Source organism: Mastomys coucha, unplaced genomic scaffold (genome assembly GCF_008632895.1).
Source record: "Mastomys coucha isolate ucsf_1 unplaced genomic scaffold, UCSF_Mcou_1 pScaffold17, whole genome shotgun sequence".
NCBI classification, from domain to species: domain Eukaryota; kingdom Metazoa; phylum Chordata; class Mammalia; order Rodentia; family Muridae; genus Mastomys; species Mastomys coucha.
In genome coordinates this window covers 35,624,428-35,633,395 of record NW_022196899.1, presented here as the reverse complement: position 1 = coordinate 35,633,395, position 8,968 = coordinate 35,624,428, and positions in this window count along the sequence as shown.

Sequence of the window (8,968 nt, the reverse complement as noted above, 5' to 3'; positions counted from 1 at the left end):
AAAAAAAAAAAAAAAAAAAAAACCTGCTTTCCCATTTCATTTTTATACCAACATGAGGTACCCATGGGTCGCTGTCTGCCCAAGACGCTGCTAGAGGATTCAACACAGACATGTCCATTTTCTTCACTGTAGCATCTGTGAAGAAAACACTCTAGAGTTACCTTCACTGTGGCACCCCATCTCTGCTAAGCCATACCTTATTCTCATTCTCTGACTGAGATCTAGCACCTGGTCAAACACCACATTTCCTGATGTGTTGTTAAGAAATGGCCTAACCCCTTCATATCAGAACACATCCTCCCACCTCTGGGGTTCCTAGAGTCCAGAGCATAGATGTGGGGACTCTCACCACAGAGTGATTTGACTCCCTTCAACAGTGTTAAATGTCACCATATTACTTGATATTTAGTAATCATAAATCTTGTCTCAGTTTATGTGTTCATTTCTTCATAGCTGGCCCATTATTTTTCTTGTGTGCTTGCATGCACATGTGCAGTGCAGTGCACATGTGTGTAGGGTTGAGCATAACCTGTGGGAGTCAGTTCTCTTCTTCTACCACACAGGTTCCAGGGATCAAGCTCAACCCATAAGGCTCTATGGAATTTTGCTCTCTAAGCCATCTTACTAGCCTAGCCATGGACTTTTTTCATCAGCGCCCTCTATAAACTCTTATGTCTATACTTCATACATACATACATACATGCATACAAACACGCACACATGTTGTTGTGTGTATGTTGTACATGTTTGCAGGTGTGGGGACACCTGTGTGGAGGGCAGGGGTTGAAGCTGGGGTCTTCCTGCTCCCACCTTGCTTTTTGAGACAAGATCTCTCGCCAAGTCTGGAGTTCACCAGTTGTCTGAAGTGAGAGGCCAGCAAGTTCAGGAGATCTGCTTGCTTCCACTCTCACCACCCACCCCCAGCTCTACAGTTACAGACACTGGCGACCAGGCCAGTGCTGGGTACTGGGAATTTCATCCACATACCTACGAGCAGGTCCTTCACCACCTTGAGCAATCTCCTCAGTCCCCCATGTCAGTGTTTTTGAATATTTTCTTCCATCAGTTATATTAATCGTATGACCTATATTTTGCAATAAAATTTAGTATATATTTAATGTATTAAAGGACATTTAATGTATAGATGATGTTAGATGGTTCATTTACTGAATAAAAAGGTTATAGACATGTACTTTTAAAATAAAGTGTTATGCTTAATATTTTATCTCCTTCCAAGCCAAGTTTAAAATAATAACAAACACCTGGAATACTAATCCAATATGAACTCAGGAGCATGCATCTCTCAGGGGTAAAGAAGATCAAGAGAGACAGCCAGGCAGACGGACCTGACAAGGCGTACCCCAGCTGCCCCAGGCCTTCACTTGCCGCACAGCCTTGTCACATCCCACATATGGGGATGTCTCCCCTGAAATTCCTTCATGTTTTATTTCACCTCCAATGACACCGTGAAATCTCCAATAGTGACATTTCAGAGACCAGTTGTTGTGAGATATTAAAAGCAGAGCCATCACCACTCATTTTGGGCTATTCGGACACATAAGGTAATGGAGGTTCAGGACACATTGCATTTGCATCTCAGAGGAAGGCAGGCTGCTGGTCTGTTGCTCAGAACTTGGAATGCTGGTCACTCACCCACAAGGCATGCTTGCATTGTGCTATTTCAGAAATACTTAATGTTGCTGAGGCACAACAAACAAGGAGCCTCTAAATCTCTACATCTTATCATTAATTTCTCATAAAGCATGATGCTGTCATATCATTTATTAATAAACCTGAATTCTTACCTAAAACTCTGCTTCTCATGAAGGAAAATTAAACAAACATTTATCAAGATACCCGATTTCTTAAAAGTTAATTACAACTAATAGAGTCACCACTAAATAATAACATCTTTAACCAATAATCAGCTTCTCTTTTGTGACTTTTTTCTCATAAACATTATTTTTTTTATTTAAACATTCCAGAATCTAACATGGTCAAATAGATCACAATCCTGAATGATATGTCTGTCGTTAGCTGACTTTTTTTAGAACCTGTTATAAGCATCACTGTTATTTTTATTAACATTTATAAATACATGTGTATATCCAAGACCACAAAATGTAAAAAGTAGTGCGGCTTCTCCAGATCAGGCTCCACATCCGAGAGAGAGAGAGAGAGAGAGAGAGAGAGAGAGAGAGAGAGAGAGAGAGAGACGGACGGAGGGACGGAGGGACGGAGGGAGGGAGGGAGGGAGACAGAGACAGAGACAGAGACAGAGACAGAGAGAAAGAACATTGCAGCCATATGTGTACAGACCTGGATCTGAGATGAGATGGAGAATGAATAAGATCAAAGTATATTGTATGGAAATCTCAAAGACTAAACAAAAATACATGTTCACTAAAATAGACTGTTATTTATATATTACTTCCTTTTTGAGTTTGTAAGTTTCTGAAATTACATTCCTTTAGCATTTCAACCTAAAGATAAAATCAAGCAAGCCCACTGATAATGACAGAATAGCCACTGTTTGAGTTTCTGCCCTACTTAAGTTCCTCAAGTCACCAGGATAAATATTCCTGGTTATTATAATGGTATCCTAAATTAATCCAGACCAACTTACATTTTGTCCAGAAGCAAGCCCCAGCATGGAGTCATCTCCAAATAAATAAGAGTCTAGCAACTACAAAACTAATTAGATCAATTTACATGTTACACTGCAGCATCTGAGAAATAGTCACGAGCTATAGGAAATGCCTACAATGTGCTGGAAGATTTAAGGAGGAGATAGCATGGTCCTGTAAACATGTAAATACTTTCAAATAATTTCTCTGATTGATCTGTGGTAAGTTGATATTGACAGGACAAGAAAAGAAAAGAAAGGAAAAGAAAAGAAAAGAAAGGAGCCAAGAATTGAATGAGAGATGCTATAGTCACCCAAGAAAAGAAACACCATGGCAAGGGTATTAGTAATCCAGAGAGAAACGGAACTGTTCTGAGACATGCTGAATAGGCGTATACCAAAAGGATATTTTTTAAATCATTAGGTGTGAGGGATACACACACACACACACACATACACACACACTAGTTAAGGAAAAGGAAAAAAGAAAAGAAAGAAAAATGGTAGTTCAATCCTAAGATATGCCTAAGAAAAGCTACCTGAGTCACCTATCTGCCATCAACATAGGCATCAGCAGTTAGATCTACAGTTCCAAAACATATGGGACAACTTGGCCTGGGAAGCAAGTTTAGGAAACATCCACCCCCAGTCTTCATTTAGTGACAGTAGGTCCGATGAAGTCAGCTAATAAGTCAAGAGGTAAGAAAACAGAAGTCATTGGGGCCAACTGAGAACTAGCAGCCATGGAGGGAAGGCTCAGGTGGGGCATCCTCATGTCCTACAAACAGGCTCAGAGATGCAGGGCCACTGAATTTAAACAAGTAGCTAGCACCAGTTTTGGCCAACTGGAGCTCTGGGGTGTCCATGAGGAGACTATTTTCCACAGAAAAATGAGAAGAAAATACTAATTTTAAAGTGTACTTTTTCAAAAGACTGAGAGGAAAGGAAATGAGCATCCCTATGGGAGAGGCTGCAGGAAGAGAAGCCAGAGTCAAGAAAGGGCAGCCCTACAAAGAAAACAATCATCACACCTTGTCTGAATGTTTGGCAACTATCCGAATTACGAGGGCTGGAGATATGACCCTTAATTGCTGGCAGTTGTTTCTTAATACAATTTTTTACTTCATTAATTTATTTATTCACTTTACATCTGGGCCACAGACCTCTTCCCTACTCTTCCCCCCAGTCCCATCCTTATAAATCCTTCCCTCCATTACCCACTCCCCTTCTCTAGGGAGAAGGGGAAGCTCTTCATATGTACCACACCACTCTGGGACATCCAGTTGCATCGGGACTAAGTGCATTCTCTCCCACTGAGACTGAACCAGGCAGTCCTAGGGGAAGGGTGTCCAATGGCAGGCAACAGAGTTAGAGATAGCCTTGACTCCAATTGTTAGGAGACTCACAGGAAGACTAAACTTAGCATCTGTTATGTATGTGTTGGGGGCCTTGGTCTAGCCTCTGTATGCTCATTGGCTGGTGGTTCAGTCAGTGTGAGTCCCTACTAGCCCAGTTTGTTGACTCTGTAGGAGGGTCTTCTTGTGGTGTCCCCTTTAGCTTGCCCAATTCTATCCCTCTCTCTTCCTCAAGATCCCCTGAGCTCCACCTGATGTTTGGCTGTGAGTCTCTGCATCTGTTTCCATCTGCTGTTGGATAAAGTCTCTCAGTAGACATTTATGCTAGGTTCTTGTCTATAAGCATAGCAGAGTATCTATCATAAATAGTGTCAGAACTTGGCTCTTTCACATGAGATGGGTTTCAAGTGGAGGAATCAATCCATTGGTTGGCGGTTCCCTTATTCTCTGCTCCATCTTTATCCCTGCACATCTTGTAAAGCAAGGCAAATTTTGGGTTGGAGATTTTGTAGGCAGGTTGATGGTCTCCTCCTTCCACTGGAAATCCCACCTGGCTATAGGAAGTGAGAGTAGAAATTGTTGGGGGCCAACTCTGGGACTAGCTGGAAACCTGGAACTGAGAAGGCTAAGGGGAGATGGTGATCTGATCTAGATGTTGACCAGTAGGGCATATGGAGACTGAAGAGGCTGCCTTCTATAGCCTGTAGCTTTTCACCTCACCTTCCCTTAGTTCTACCCTTTGCCATGTAAGCCTGTAGTTCCTCCTCTAAGACTAGGAGGACCACCTTCCATTCTCTCCTTTATGGCTAGGTCAGATGACTCCATTAGCCCATTCAGATGACAAGAATAAGCCAAGGCTTGAGATATACTTCATGTAGCTAGGTTGGTTCTTGCACATTTCTCCAGGAACATGCTTAGACACATTCTGAGTTGCACACTGATCCTGAGCATGGCAACTAAAGGCAACAGGCCTTGCTTGTAGCCTTCTGCCAAGGCCATTCTCCATAGATATCATGTAGCCCAAGTCAAAGCTCAAACATGGCAAGAAAAGAGAATTGTCTCTGTCGCTCATAAGATTTCCAAGCAAGTTTATGATCAGCATCATTTTCATGAAAGCTGGTTAGCTGTGGCACAGTCTATGAAGACTTACACAGTTCTAGACTCTGACCCAAGCCTGGTCAGGAACAACAAAAGCCTAACCACCTACACTTTAGATAGAAAAAAAAGATTTTCCTCATTCTTTCAGTGAAAAGAGTGTTTGGAATTTGTATAGCATTTTAGTCCTTTGTCACAAAAAGCCAGAAGGGAAATTATGAACTATGAAAGGTCTGCAGGCTTTCGTGATTATTTTCTCCCCTTTTGAAGATATTTGGTGTGTTTCTCTGTAGTTACCATAAAGGGTGGGTTTGAGAAATGGGGTTTCTTCATATTTTGGGAATGGTAGTTTGAATAAAATGTGTAAAGCAACCCAGGAGAGAGCTGCAAGAACAAGAAGCCAACTCATTGCCCACCAGAGGGGGAAAGCAAAGCCTGAAGCAGGAGGAGGAGCTCCGAGGAAGATACCTTCTCCGAGAACCAGAGATGTTTCTGTCCTCTCAGTAGAGGGAAACAAAGCATTCATTCTCATGCAGTGAATTCATGTGTATAACCTGGGCACGACACCATAAAAAAACACTGAACTCATTTGGTTCCAGTTACTTTTCCAGCATAAGCATTGCATTTAGCCATAAATTCCACAATTTTGCTTAATACCTACTCTGTACCAGGCAGTGTGTTACAGGACGTGATTAACAAGAGACAGGAGGAAGCTGAGTAACAAAGAATTCTTGTTAATGGGAAATTTGACTTACAGCTCAACTTTCATTCAAAATATAATCTATATAAATAGGAAGCTGTGGTTCTGTACACCAAATACCTGAGAGAAGATACCAAAAGGGGATGTTTTTGGCTAATTTTTAAAAGGAAACTTCAATGAGATTACCACTCAGAACTAGTGTGAAAAGATTATAGTGTATATGATTGATAACTCTGTTGAGAATGGCTTCATTCCAACCAGCTGGTATTGTAACAGAGATAGCCAATAGCTTTTATGAGCACTTAGATGAAAAAGTCATTTACTGCCTGCTTTTGAGCCACCTGATGACAATCAAGGCAAACACGTGTGGTGTTCAGCTCCATCTTCAATTAAACACTCTCTATATGGAGAAACAGTTTCCAAAACACCTCCAACACAGTTTAGATTTTTAAAAAGGATAATTTACACCATGGAATTGGGGGTGGCTAGGCTGGAAATCCATATATAGAAAGTCAGCAAAGATTTCCACATGTCTAGACATTTGCTGGACGAGAGGATTCCACTAAGGCCAGAGTGAGGGACTTTACAGTCATGCCCATAAATCCTGTCCAAGGATAGAACCTATCTTATTAGATCAAAGTGTGAATTAATTGGCTCTTTCCACATAACAGGATCTATTTCAGAGCTTGAGCACTAGTTTATGGGAAAATGAGAAAGAATAGCAGAGTAAGGTATAAAGAACTTGAAAGCAGCAGTACTATTCATTCCAACTGAAAATGAGCAAATTAAGCAGGATAGCCTGTCTCCGTTTTGATCCTGATGACGGAGAGGATGTAACAAGGAGATCTGAGAGAAAATAAATACATTTTGAGAGAAAATTATATTTTTTATGGTTAAAAGCAGAAGCGGCTGGTATTGTAACAAAGATAGTTTGAGAAACAATAAATACGGTTCGAGAGAAAATTATATTCTACAAGTTTAAAAGCAAGGAGAATTAGAAGTGAGTTGCCAGGATATTGGCAGAAAGATTTTTTGAATCAAGTGGGATAAAAAATATGACAGTGCATATGCCACTAAAATATTACTGAAATGGACACATGTTTAAACTGTCCATCTTTATCACAGCATGTATAAATATCCTCACACAGACAATAATGCAGGATAAATGGCCCCACTCTTGTAATCATATCAACTCATCTAGCTTGTATTTAAATAATAAATGCTATATCTTTGGTAGATATATAAAACTTCCATATAATCAGTCAAGCAAAATAAGCTCCCTTGCTCTTTGTAGCAAATAATAGCTAAGAACAAAAGAGGTCCACTTAACTCTTACATGTCATTAATATAGTGACAATTGTGCCCTGTCCACATTAAACTCTGGTTTCCTGACACCATATTTATTAGATGCTTCTAAATCAAAAATATAGACTTGTGATTTAAAACTAGCTTTGAAGGATTTTTTTATTAAAACATCTAAAAATGGATAATATGAGCTTCAACAAAAATTCAGGTATCAATGCAGAACTAGCTGGCATTTGGGCTTTTCAAATGTAAGAGGATACTATCTCCCAATTCTATCAGAGCTCATTTTCATACTTATAAGTGGATATGTCATCCCAAGTGGCTCCACACAGATGTAATGAACATTTGATACATAATTTACTTGAATCAGGGTGAGAAGAGTGTTGGTCTTTTTTTTCTCATTCAAAGGAAGTTTTAAAACTTATACAGAAGAAAAATATAGATTTATCAGTGAATGTAGAGAAATAAGTGAATAGGATAAACTTTAATATTAATTATGTGCAAAAAAATCATGATTTAGTCAGTCATAATTCAGGCCTTAGTATTCATTCCAGTTAACAAACATGTTGTGGAAGTTTACCATGCACTTCAGAATCATAATTAGTGAATTTTGAAACTGTTTCTCAGCCTCATAATCAGTATTGCAGGAGTTGAATCACACATGATGTTTGGTTCTTTGAATTGTAATTGCTGCTCTTTTCAAGACCTATCATGTGGCCCAAAACAAGTTGAGATGTTTATCAATGTGAGGGGGAAAAATGGCAGTCTGAGCACATGACCTGAATAGGCCATTTGAAAAGTCATATTTTGTATATCAGATAAGAAAACAGTTACATGCAAGCTCAAATTACAACTATAATGACAGAGCTTGAGAGCTACATATACTGACATACATATAATGACAGGTACAATGTAAATTTTCTTGATGAAAACTGAGTTTAATAAACAGGCAGAAAAAAGTGATGGGTAGTAGAAATCTGTATATTCCATGTGGTATTGAGATATCCATTTCCTACAAAATAAAATATTCTTTATATACAATGGAATGCACATTTGAGACTTTAGTTAATGACAGTCATTGTTGATCCTGAACGAAAGCTGAACTACACAAAAATAAAGCAGATAGCACAATGATGGTAGCCACAACAGTGTGGAAGAATTTTAATCTAGAATCACAGCTGCTCTGGCAAGAAATCCCATCCGAAGACCTTCTAAGTCTGTGTGGTCTGGCCGGAATGACACACCTTTAATCCCTCTGGCTGGAATAGAGACACTCTTTACTACACACCTTTAATCCCAAACAATGAAGATAAAATTAGTTTGAAGGAAGCAGACATGTTTGAAAATGGCATCTAATTAAAGGACAAAGTGATGAATCAGAGAAAGATCACACACCCAACTCTCATGATAACACCAGAGGAAAGAGGGTAGGGAAAAGTGTGTGTGTGTGTGTGTGTGTGTGTGTGTGTGTGTGTGTGTATGTGTGTGTGTGAGAGAGAGAGAGACAGAGAGAGAGTGACGGACAGACAGAGACAGAGACACAAAGACAGAGAAAGACATAGAATAATAAAGAGAATAACAGGCAGAGAAGTTGGGAAGGAGCAGGAGGGGCGTACATTGGACAGGTTGGAAGGGTAGGGGAGAATGATGCAATTATATAATAATCTAAAAATTAAAAAATAATTAAAAATTTAAAAACAGCATCTTAGGGGATGACTGTCTTGTTCAGGGGTAGAGTGATGACTTAGCACCCACAATGGCTTGGATCCAGCACCCTATGCAGTAAAACAAACAAACAAAATGTTCAAGACCATATCCTACCATTACAGTTTATCTGTTAATGACACTGTCTATTTCTTTATAGTTGGTAGGTATTGGGATTTCCTC